Raw genomic sequence first — 13103 nt, 5'->3', positions numbered from 1 at the left:
TCCATTCTGAAGTTCCAAGCCTTTTCCCATAATTACTTCCTTTCTGTTAGAGAGTTTCCTTCAGTAATTCTTTAAGAGTAGGTCTACTCACAACAAATTCCCTTAATATTTCTTTATCTGAGGTTATCTTGATTTCCCCTTCATTATTGAAGAATAGTTTCACTGGATATTGAGTTTGCAATTAAAAGTTATTTTTACAGCCCTTCAGAAATGCGCCACTTTCTTCTGGCCTCCATGGTTTCAGATGAGAAAAGGCTGTCATTAGAACGGTGTTTCTCTGTCCATAATGCCTTGTTATCTCTGGTTGCTTTTAAGATTTTTTTCTTTCATTTTAATTTTCAGAAGCTTAGTTATGATGTATTTTGGCATGGGTTTCTTTGGGTTTATCTTATTTAGGATTCACTCAGCTTTTTAAATCTACAGGTTATGTCTTTTGCCAGATTTGGGAAATATTTGGCCATTATTTGTTAAAGAACTGTTTCAGCTCTTCCCTCTTTCTCTTCTCATATCAGGACTTTAATGACATGAATGTCCCTAAGGCTATGATCATATGATCATTTTTTGGGGTCTGTTTTCTCTCTGTTGTTCCAAATTCTATGGACTTGTCCTCAAGGTCCCTGACTGTGTCTTCTGTTTCCTCCACTCTGCTGTTGGACACATTGTTCAGTTTTATTTCAGTCATTATACTTTTCAATTCTATGATTTCCATTTGTTTCTTTTTTATAACTTCTATTTTTGAGGTTTTATATTTTTTCATTTGTTTTAAGGATATTCATAATTACTTGCTGAAGCAATTTTACGGAGGCTGCTTCAGAATCTTTGTCAGATTTTTCCATTTGATTCTTCTCAATATTGTCATCAACTTTTTTCTCATTCAAGTTGTGATTTTGATGATTCTTGGCATGATGAGTGATTTTCAGTTGTATTCTAAGTATTCTGGATATTATGTTAAGAGACCTTTGATCCTATTTAAATCTTCTCTTTTAGCAAGCATTTGTCCTATTCAGAGTTAGCAGGGAGGTCTAGGCAATTTGTTGGTTACAACCCCAATCACAGTTTAGTTCTCCGAGCCTTTGCAATGCTGTCAGCTTCTTTCTTCATTCTTCTTCTTGGGCCTTCTCTTATCTCTGCTGGTGCTGTCTGGAGGGTCAGAAAGGGCTTCCCCTGAAATGGCTGGTGGTGGAATCCTGACTTATAGGACAGACATCACTTCCCTTGGCTTGTTCTCCAACTAGCCAGTGCTGGTGGGCTTTCCAGTCTATCTCTGTCACTGCCGTTGGGGGAGAGAAGTGCCTACTTGGGGCACCTTCTGCCACTGGAAAGGGCCAGGAGCTGCAGAGTCTCGGTGGTTCTCTGCTGTTGGGTGGAGAATTAGGATATCCCAGTCCTGGGTTGCTTTCTGCTGCTGGGTGGAGAGTTTGGAGACACCTGGCCTGCTAACACCACTGATGGAGATCTACCTGCTCCTCGCAGGTGTGCTGCAGGGGGTGTTTTGGCTTGCCCAGGTTGTCCTGTTAGCAGATTGGCCCACTGCTGCTGACTGTTGTGACCTATCCGGGATCTGTTGTTGCCGCTGATCAGGCCACTGCTGCCACTGGCTATGGGTAGTCCTTGCTGGGCTTTCCAAAGAGAGTGTTCTGTGTTTTCTTAGGTTCTATATTTGTCTGTTTGGAATCCATTAATTTCAGGGCCAAACTAATGGCCAAAGTTGTTTACATCTCCCTGTGATCCAGAGCCCATATTCTGAACCAGCCTCCTTATCAAACTCTCACACACCAAGCCAGTGTTCCCCTTGCCCTACATGAACCGAGGGCTAGGCACCAGAAAACGAGGGGCGGCCCTTATGTCCCAGAGCCTGCCATAATTATTCAAACTAGCCAGCCCTAAGCTGATTTCCATGTCCTGCCTTGTCTTTCTCTCCGAATCCCCAGTAAAAGCTCTGGCTTAGGTTTTCCCCTCACTCCCTCTGTCTCCTGACCAATACTGGTGCTTCCCCATGTGGCATGGTGTGTCTCCTCCTCTTAGAAATTGTAAGCAATGGCAATAACTTCTATCTCCATTATGTCACTCAGTCACCTATATAAGTTAAAGTTCTGTGGATATAAATGAAACAAAGAACGAGCTTTTCTTCCTTCGTCCCTCCCTTCTTTCCTTACTCTTTCTGCCTGTTGGCAGCCACAGGATGCAATTCTCTCTGGTTCCTAGTCCAGGATATATGGGAGATAAAAAGACAGCCCAAGGAACCAACCGTTTTGTAGTCCTGCACATATACTTGTTCTGGTCTACTGCATTGGTATTTTACCAGTGTGAGTGAAAGGTAGAACCTTACCTCCTCTGAGGACATCGCTTTACATCCTTTATCTACAATTGTCTTAAATATGTCCTCTCTATACATTGAGAATCATATCTGACAGTGGTATAATTTTTGTTTCAAGAGTCAAACAAAATTCAAGCGGATAAGGAAAATCTTTGTTTCCTGAATGTTATATCTTTTGTTGTAGTCCCACAGGTCCTTGAAGTTCTATTTGGATTTTTTCCCCCAAGTCTCTTTCTCTGTGGTGTCCAAATACGTAATTTCTATTGTTCCATCTTCAAGTTCTCTGATTATTTCCTCCGTCTTTTCTATACTGCTATTGAATCCATCCACTGAGTCTTTTAGTTATTGCATATTTCAGTTCTAAAATTTCCCTTTGGCTGTTTTTATATCTCCTATCCATTTTTGCTGGGTCTATTGGTTACTTCATTTGTTTCAAGCATGTCTATAATTATTCTTTGAAGCGGTTTTATGAGGGCTGCTTTAAAATCTTTATCAGATAATTCTGACATCTTTGTTGTCTTGGTATTGGCATCTGTTGGTTGTCTTTTCTCATTCAAGTAAAGATTTTTCTGCTTCTTGGTAAGGCAAGTAATTTTCAAGTTTATTCTGCACATTTTGGGTATTCTATTATGAGACTTGGGATCTTATTTAAATCTCAGGACTTAGCAGGCCTCTTCTGACCCTGCTCTGGGAGGGGAAGGGAAGTACAACCTTATTCCTGCCACATGGGGCTGGGAGTCCAGGTTCCACTGATGAAGTAAAAGTTGTTGCTTGAAGAAAATCAAGCACTACATTTGCTTGATATGATGGCTACAGCTGTGAATGCTGAAGACCAATCAGTATGCAAATATTAATGTCCTTCTGCATATTAGGACTTGCAACTTAGTATTATGGGTACTAAGAGTTAATTGACATGGCCTTTCTCCTGGAGCTGATGGTTTATTTGAATTGCTAACAAAATTAACTACAATTTATATTTTTACAAAAGGAATCTTTTTAAAAAAAATTTTACAATTACAAAATAATTTAATAGCACTTTATGTGGTAAATAGAAAAGAGAAAACAAGTTTGACTATAATAAAAACATTGATTTTTTGGTATATTTCGTTTCAGTGTTTTTTATATTTCTGTAAATGCTCTCTAATCATAGAATACATAAAATTCTCTATCCCACATTATTATATATTTTCTTTTTTGTTCAATAGCCTTTATAAATTAAATTTAATTGTGGTCTACTTTTCCATTGAGTGCATATAGATTAATTTGCTTAAACATTTTACTATTGTTGAGCACAAATTATTCCCCCAACCTCTCTTTTTTGGATAAATACTTCAATGAACATGTCACATTGCAGAATCTTTCCTTAATTTAGAATTGGTCAGAGTATGAACCTTTTAATTACTCTTTATACATAATTTTAGCATTTACTGGTAGATCTTCCCTGCAGCAATTCTCACTGTAGTGTTCTAATGGTGACTTTCTATTCTCTTCATTCCTTTAATATATAGTAATTGGAATTTTCTCCGCCATTTTAAATTTATTCAGTCATTTATTCATATCAACATGGGCTGATGGATAGTAATTTTGCTCTTTGGGTTAAAATCCAGTACTGTGGTTCTTTATTCTGTTCCTCACGCTGTCCCATCTCCCGCTGCTGGGAGCTATTTCAGGATGGCTTCTGTGTCCTTTGACGTGCTCCCACTCTTCGTTTTCCTTCTGGAGCACTCCCCTACTTTTTTGGCACCACAATGTGTTCCAGGCTTAGCTTGTATTTTCCCTGCCCCAGTCCCGGCAGCAACCACTTCTTTTTTTCTATTCCTTCAGGAGCATGTTTATTGTGTTTGAGATGATACATCAGGTGCTCTCTGAGCTACAAAAGGTAAAAGGAAATCCTCTCATCACAAACTGACAAAGGTAAAAGCTAAAACATTTTTCAAAACAGCATGAACCACATACTCAGAAATAGATCTGGGTTTAATACAAATGACATAATTCCTAGTCATCTACGGCTACTTTTATAACTTCATACAGATAATGAATTAGGCTAAAATGCACTATAATATTTGGTAGACTTCAGAACCAGTATCCTTAGTACATCACAAAATACATTTTGATATTCCAAAGAAGCAAGAGTTGGTGTTTTAAACGTAACTAATCTACAGCTACAAAGTTCTACTCTTGATAGCATTTACCTTTTTGGGGAGTCTCCTGGTCTCCAAAGGATAAAAGCAGAAAGTAGAATCAGTATAACATATACACAGAAGTCTGTATTGTAAAGGCTATAAAGATTTGCAGCACAGTGAGAAGACGCCTTCTGCTCCCTCACACTGCATACAAATTATGTGAATTATGTTGCCTATCTCTTGGTCCACTGTCTGGCTATCCTGTCATGTTCTGCTCTGTTGGTCAAATACTGAGTGGCTATGCTTCCAACTAAAGGATCCTCAGGGTTGCAGTCTGTCAAAAGGGAACAAATAGACAGCAGAACCTTTGAAACAGTCAAAGCGGGACTCCAGTTGTCTTTAAGAATGTCCAGACAGATGACTCCCCGACTGTTAATGTTGCTGTGATAGATTCTGGTACGGAAAGTAACCTTTGGTGGCTTAATGGATCATCTGATGAAAATGTGATATCCAGAAAAAAACACACCACCTCCATATACAGAACCTGGTGGACCAAGTATAGTCGATTTCCATTCATAAATGCTATCTCCTTTAGGCCCAGCACTGCAGTTAGGAGGATCAAGGGTTATTTCAGCTAGCTCCTTCTCAATTCTTTTAGCACTAGTGAATCACTTAGCAGTGGTTTTGCCAGAGAGTTTGGTGTTTTTCTTCTGTTGGGTGGCAGAAGGTTTTCTCCTTGTTCTTTGGGCTGTGGAGTGGCTGGGTCTCGCTGGTGCACATCTGAACTGCCACTGATAGTGCTGGGGCTCTCATCATTGGACATTTGCCTATCACTAGAGATCTTGGTGAAGATATCTCTTGGAAAACAGCTGCTCTAGCCATTTGCATGACCAGCAGCCAAGATTCATCCAGCCAAGATGGAGCTGCCCTCCGGGCACAAGCTTTCTTGCACGCTCCTGGGCGCTCTCTCCTCACCTCCCTCCACCCAGAGGTGCACACTTCCAGCACCTGTGCATGGCCAGGACAAAGAGTGCATTGGGGACCTGGCGGGCTGGCCCCTGCAGCCCTTGGCCATGGAGCCCGTGCCTAGCAACAACTTCTTCAAAGGAAACCTGGGTCCTTTTATTATAGAATGGTATTTAGAAACCAAGATTTGAGTTCTCAGTGTGTTCATAGCTACTGTGGTGACACTGATTTTAGGCCCTCCCGGCAGATAGAGCAAGTAAATATACGTTATCTATATTAACCCATATATATATATTACACATATTAAGCCATGTACACATATTCATATTTGTTTTGTGTGTGCCTATTTATGTGTGTGTGTGAATGCATGTGTGCATGGATTACTATACATACATAAAAGTATATATACATATAAATAGGAGTTTATACTGGTACTTCCAACTCCAGTCCAGAACCACAGGGTTCATTTAGTATTAAGCCTTTATCTGTAACTTCTCTCTCTGACAGTGAGAAACCTGGTTCTCATTATCCAAAATATATTTGGTTATTTGTTCAACCCTAGCATACATGTAAAGTAGTTTCAGATTGCTAACCATATCTCTGTGAGAAATTTACCAACTAAAGTGCAGTGTTTGTATAAGGTTCTTTTTGTCTTCAGCCTTATGGTATCCAGTCAACACACTGTTTTACAAAGTTACTTAAGTCAATTCCTTTATTCCCCACCCCCTTCAATGTGGTTACATCATTCGTTTGTAATGCAGTTAGATTCATTTGTCACAGTCTGTGGTCCATCTTGGTTTCCCTAATATTCAGGTATGGATGTGGGTGTGTATTTAATTTGTATAGAGGAAAATTCATTCCTAGTGGTGGTCTGCAGTTCAGTTTTGACAAAGACATAGAATCATATATTTATATTGCACTGCCATACAGACTAGTTCCATCACTTTAAGCCCTCCTCCAACCCCCAATCCCCAACCCTTGGAAGCCATTGATCTGTCTGCTGTCCCTATAGCTTTACATTTTCCAGAATGTCCTATAAATGGGATCATACAATACACAGCCCTTTGAGTTTGGCTTCTTTCTCTTAGCAAAATGCATTTATGATTCTTCAAAGTTATTGTGCGATTAGTAGATTGTTCCTTTTTATTGATGAATTGTATTTCATTGTATGGATGCACTACCAGTTGTTTATCTGTTCAACTGCTAAAGAACATCTGGGTTGTTTTCAGTTTTTTAGAGATTATGAACAGAACCACTATAAAAATTTACATACTGGTTTTTGTGTGAACACAATTTTTCAGTTTACTTTGGTAAATATCTAGGAATGGGTTTGCAGAGTCATAATGATGTTTTATTCATGATAAATTGTCAAACTTTTTCAAAGCAGCTGTACCATTTTGCATACCTACCAATAGCACATGAGTTCAAGTTGCTCTGTGTCCTCAACACTTGACTTTGTCAATTTTTTTAAATAAGCTATTCTCGTTAATAGGAGTGTAGTGGCCTCTCATTATGGTTTTAATTTTTAGTTCCCTAATAACTAATGATCTTTTCATGTGCTTATTAGTCATTCAGATATCTTCTTTGGTAAAATGCCTATTCAAATATTTTGCCTATTTTAAGTTGGGTTGTTTGTTTTCTTACTGTTGAGTTTTGAGAATTCTTTATATATTCTGCATACAAACCCTTTATGAGATAACTGCTTTGAAAATATTTTCTTCCAGTCTTTGGTTTGTCTTTGAACATCTACTTTTTTGGAGAAAATTTTTAATTTGGACAAAGTCCGGTTTATCTATTTTTTTCTTTTAAGGATTATGCTTTTGGCATCATATCTAAATAAAATCCTTTTTCATATTCAAGGTAATGCAGACATTATCCTGTGCTCTATTCTACAAGTTTTACTTTTTGATCTATAATCCATTTTGAGTCATTTTGTCCAGTATAAAGTATAAGGTATACATCAGGGTTTATTTTTTGCACATTGTTATCCAGTTACTCTAGCATCGTTTCTTGAAAAGACTATTCTTTCTTCATTGAATTGCCTTTGTACCTTTGTCAAAAATCAATTAGCTGTACTTATGTAGGTCTATTTTGGGGCTCCCGATTCTGTTCCATTGACTTATGTGCCTAACCTTTCATCAATACCAAGCTGCGTTAATTAGTGTTGCTTTACAGTAGGTCTTAAAGTAGGATAGTGTTGATCTTCCAGAAGATTGTTGGTTCACAAATGTGTCTTTCATTTGAGGACATTTCTGGCACATAATAGTTCCTGGTAAATGGCAACTTCTTGAGTGACTGTTAATCCAAAATTTTAGCAAATGCATCTGTGCCCTCCTGGAAAAATCAGACAAAGCAGCAGGGCCTTTGAAAATACAAAGTGTCTGGTCTATGTGAAAGCCCAGCCTGATAGTAGAGAATTGGGCTAATTAAGGGGAACTGCCAATTGGGATTCCAGAATATTCTTAAATAAACATAATAGTAATAGTTCCAGAATCGTATTCTGCTTCAGCCTGTCCCCCAATCACCATGTATTTGTCACTGTATTCTATTCATTAATTCACTTGACAGATATCTACTGGAAAAAAAACTTGTGAATTTTGTGCCATGCCCTGAGCTCTGCACTCTGGAGAGATCACCAGGAGTTCCCTGAACAACTAGAAGGCAGACTATGATGGAGTCACCCCTTCTCATCTGAGGCCCCAGGAGGAATTGCAGTACTAGTTCCAATTATTTGAGTGAAAGTTTCCTTTTATAAAAACTTCCTTATTCAAATAAAATAATAGTGAAATACTTCATTTCTGTAATTAAATATGTTCACAAATTGGAAAACTCAAAAAATAAGAAGATATTTCAGTCTCTAATGGCACGTCTCTAATGCACATGATAAGTGGGAAATGTGCCTAGAAGTCTGAAAATACCTTTGAATATCATGTTTTGGAAAAATGTCCTGTGACTATTGTTAAAAGAAAAGCTTTAGACAAATTAAATTTAGCGGAGTTCATCTGAGCAAAGAACAATTTACGAATCAGGCAGCACCCAGAACCACAGAGGTTCCAAGAGCCCCACTACAGCAGTGTGGGCTGCGAGCTTTTATAGGCTGATGTGGAAAGACCCTAGTTAGAGGTTAGTTATCAGTTTCTTATAGGTAAAGTCTCTAGTTTTGTTTTACTAGGTACATTGGGCTTCAGTTTGCTTATGTAGGAACTGAAAGCACTAGACCCGCCCCAGACTAAAGGCCTCCCAATTCAAAAATTTTTAATAATGTAAAATGCTTATAAGATCATATCCACACAGTTATAATAATCATCTTAATCTTCAAATATTTACTTTGCATTTTCTCTCTACCAAGCACTCTGCTAGATATCATGGGAGATAACAAAGTTTATGACATAATTTCCATCCCCAACATATTTGTTACCAAGCTAGTTGTGAAAAGAACTAATGGAATGTGAATGTGGCATATAATCAGAGCTGATATGGAGAAATCAATGTAACTTGGAAAGGTATGAGAATATTTAGAATGTCCAGGGCCCACTGATATCTTTATCTTCCCCAAAATCTAGTAAAATTATCACACCTGGCATTGTGAAAAGCATGGACAGAAATGCAGACTAAGTCAAGGAAGTAAAGTGAGACTCAACTGTGTTGTAATGTCCAGGCCTTTCTCTGGAAGGCCCCATGGTTCTACATTACATAACCCTTGCCCTTGATGCCAGTGTTGCCACACATGACTACTGTTAGACAATAATGCGAAACAGCAAGATAGTCACTGCTGATGGAATAATTTAACATAGTCCAATAGCCTGGATTGCTGTGGTCCTATAAGGAATACATGAAGAAAAATCCTTATTTGGAGAAAATGCAGCTGACCCTTTTAGAACAGGAGAAAGCATTTTGAGGAGCAGCCCAATTGTACAGCTGGTTATTTAGTCCCAAAAGTTCAGATTACTTCTCCTACATTGGGAATGGGGTCCTAAAGGAAGCCTTTAAAATGCCTTCCAATTCAAATATTTTATTCAACTGTATGTCCAACAAAAATAATCTACTGAGGACTCACACCAGAATCACAGCTGGTGAAACAGATGTTTCAGGTAGATCTCTCCTCCTGAGAAATTCTGAGATCACTCTAATAGAGATGATGTGCATGTAAATGGACTTTTACAATAAAATCTTGTATAAAAGACATCTGTGTAGGGTGACCTGGAAGGAGTGAGTGCTTGATTTTACAGCTGGGGGTAGGTTTGGAATAGGTGAGTGAGGCATCAAGGTGAGCTGAATCCTCACAGGTGTGCAGGTGTGCATCAGCCCAGGTGTAACCTGAAGCAAAGTGCAAAAGCCTGGGAGGGTGCAGTGTGCTGGGGGTGGTAAAGGCTCAGTGCTCAGGGCTGGGGGGAGGAGGTAAGTGCCACCAGGAGAGCCTGGAGCACACGACCCAGATCAGGAGAACATGTTTCATGAAGTTTGGACTCTACCCGAGGGCAGAGGGGAATGAGTAAATGAACTTTTAGCATATGAGGGACATGCTCAGTTTTATGTTTTGTTTTGGAAACTCACAGGCAGCAGTGTGAGCACAGCTGGGAGGCAGGACTCAGAGAGCCCACCTGCTGGATCCAGGCTATAGACGGTGGGGACTTCAGCAAAGGCAGGTTGTGAGAATGTAGAGGGAAGCATAAAAATGATACTACAGAGTTAGAATAATTTAGCAAATACTCAACACATTTTCAATGAATGTTTATTATGTGTCAGATAATATTACAGGGACTGGGGATACTGTCATAAGCAAAAACATCCCAAATCAATAGATACAAATTAGATGTGGGAAAAGATGGGAAAGGAGAGATATAGGCTGATTTCCCAGGTTTCTGGCTGAGGTCACTAGATAGTAACATTCACCAGCATTAACAACGGGGAAGAGGAGCATGTCTGTGGGAAAGATGATGGCCTCATTACTGTGAATATTTATGGTCCACGTGGGCTGGTGCACAGGCAAGAAGAGAAGGCTGGAGATATAGGTTTGGGGTCATCACCCTCTTGGGTGGTCAAGAGGACAGAGGGTGGAATTGCTCAGGGAAGGGCAAGATTGGGAAGAGAAGAGGCAGATGAAATCGACGTACAAGGGAGATCAAGAAATGGAGACTTAGAAGCAAAGAAAAAAAATTCCACACAAAAAATAATACATACCATATGGTTCCATTTACGAAATTCTAGAAAATGCAAATTAATCGGTAGTGGCAGGAAGCAGATAAAGATTGCCTGGGGATGGATGGAGCATTCAGCGAGGGGTGAGGAGGGACAAAAGGGAAAGATTACAAAGAAGCATGAAGTAAATTTTGGAGGTGAGGAAAATGTTCATTATATTGATTGTGGTCATGGTTTCACAGGAGTGTATCAAAACTTAAAGTATGTGGTTTCCTTCATGTGAATTATACACCAGTAAAGTTGTAAAAAATTAAATGGCAATCCCCCCCAAAAAAGCGAACCTTGGATTTGGCAACGCAAGGTCTGTCGGGGCCTCCTCCAGACTGATGTCAGTGCTGAGTGCAACGACAGCCAGACTGTGCAAACAGAGTGACAAGAACTGATCTTAGAATCACGGCAGACGATGTTTCCTGAAAAGTTCACTGCAACAAAACACCTAAAAATAAACCTCGAAATAAAACCATAGTTGAATACACACACGCAAAAAGAATTCCCAGGACAAAAAAAGGGGGAATTCAAAAAATATGAGATACAATGGTAGACAGAAACCTAAATATATCAGTGATCGCAATAAATGCTCATGGGCTAAACTCTCTGTTTAAAAGTGATTGAAGGATTGAATTTTGAAAACCCAGGTATATGTTGGTTATGAAAAACACACCTAAGGAAAACAGAAGACTGAAAATAAAAGAAAAGAAAAATATACAGTGGGCAAATACTAACCAGAAGAAAGCCGGTATGGGTATATCAATATCAGAGAAGACAGTCTTTAAAGTAAAAGCCTATATTAGGGATAATAAAGTAAAAGCCTTTGTTACTACTGCTAATAAAGGAGCCACTCACTGGAAGATGTAACAGCTCTAAACTTGTTTATACACTTACTAACATAATGCTGACATATGTACGTAAACGATGACGGTATTAAAAAAGGAAGTGACAAATCCACTACTGCATTAGATGATTTCAACATCTCGATTGCAAGAGAAAAACTAGTAAGATTACTGAGGATTTAAATATAATCAGCAAGCTTGATCTAATGAGCACTTATTAAATGCTGCACTGAACTATTAAAGAATGCACATTCTTTTCAACACCCACGGGACATTTATGATATAGGACCTTGCACTATGCCATGAAACCAGTTTCAACTAATTTTAAAAAATCAATATCATACAAACCACCCTCTTTGGTTACAGTGTAATTAAGTACAAATCAGAAAGAAAAAGATAACTGAAACATACTTCTAATAAATCATGAGTCAAAGAGGAAGTCATATGGGAATTACGAAAAAAATTAGAATTGCCAAGATAATGAAAATACCACATATTAAAACTAGTGGTATGCAACTGAAGTATTTAGAAGGGATATTATGTACTCAAATACTAATGTTTTTAAAAAGAGTGAATGGGAGATGAGGAAGTGCGGAGATTAAACGTAAACTGTGTTACTGAGGAGTTTGAGAAGGGGAGAGAAGAGACGGGGTGGGGACTGATCTCTGTTGGACGGAGGCCTGATGCTGATGACAGCTGGGGAGGGAAGTCATGGAGCCCAAGAAGGAGGGAGGAAGGCTGGAGCCTGCTTGTCAACACCCTTCCCGCCTCCCTAATATGCTGCTTGTCATCAGTTCACCCCTCTGTGTGAAAACCCACTGAAGGTCTCTTTCTTGCAGGAGAAAGGCCAAACACCTTGTCCTAGTGTTTGAGGCTTTATATAGTTATAGAAATAAGACAATTAGGAAGTGCCGGGCCTGTGACAAAATAAAGAGAGCTTGCTTGCTTAAAAACATGCAAATCTGATCCACTACTCACCCCTATACCAAACTCTGAACCTCAGCTAAAAGAATACTTTTGGCCTCTAGAATTGATCCCCAGGAGATAACCCTGGAATTACATAGATTTATGCTGAGAAATAACTTGAGGATTACACCTGAATCAACTCAGGAAGAAAATATTCTTCATGAAGTTAGAATGTAATATTCGACCAAATCAAATACTTCTTTAAAAAAAAGTACTATTCATATTTCAGTATTCGTATACTTTAATGAATATTAAACCTGCTATTACAGTGCTCTTGCACAGACTACACTAGTTTTGTAATCTGGAAGAGTTATCTTAGATTTTTTTTTTCCCCAAGGGCTTTTATTTTCATTAAGACTGAGCAAGACCTCTTGCCAAAATATGTGGAGCTCAAACAAAGGGTTTACCTTCCCTCAGCAAGATGCCAGCCCCTCCCTAACTGATAGTGATGTGGGTCGTGATGCTGAGCAGGGCCGCCAGCAGGAAGGAGCCCTCTGGCATTTTGGTCGTTGGTGTCCTAATTGGTGGCCATTTGGAACTTGGGACTTTGCAATTCTCTAGGCCTGCAGCATGTGAACAGTGACACCAACATGAGCCTGAAAGGTGGTGGTAAGCTGTGGCAGTGTTGAAAGGATGGCTCCAATGTCCCTCAATCAGGAGGTCAGTTCTCGGTATAATAAAATGAGGGACTACAGGTGCCCT

General features: G+C 39.1%; 1 pseudogene; it reads right to left on the bottom strand.

Moving 5' to 3' along the window:
- Window positions 1–4632: 4632 nt before the first annotated feature.
- On the bottom strand, window positions 4633–12902 carry LOC134379563 (ubiquitin-conjugating enzyme E2 E3-like; annotated as a pseudogene).
- Window positions 12903–13103: the final 201 nt, after the last annotated feature.

The sequence above is a fragment of the Cynocephalus volans genome, chromosome 1 (genome assembly GCF_027409185.1).
Source record: "Cynocephalus volans isolate mCynVol1 chromosome 1, mCynVol1.pri, whole genome shotgun sequence".
Taxonomy (NCBI): domain Eukaryota; kingdom Metazoa; phylum Chordata; class Mammalia; order Dermoptera; family Cynocephalidae; genus Cynocephalus; species Cynocephalus volans.
This window is presented reverse-complemented; position numbering and strand designations above follow the sequence as displayed.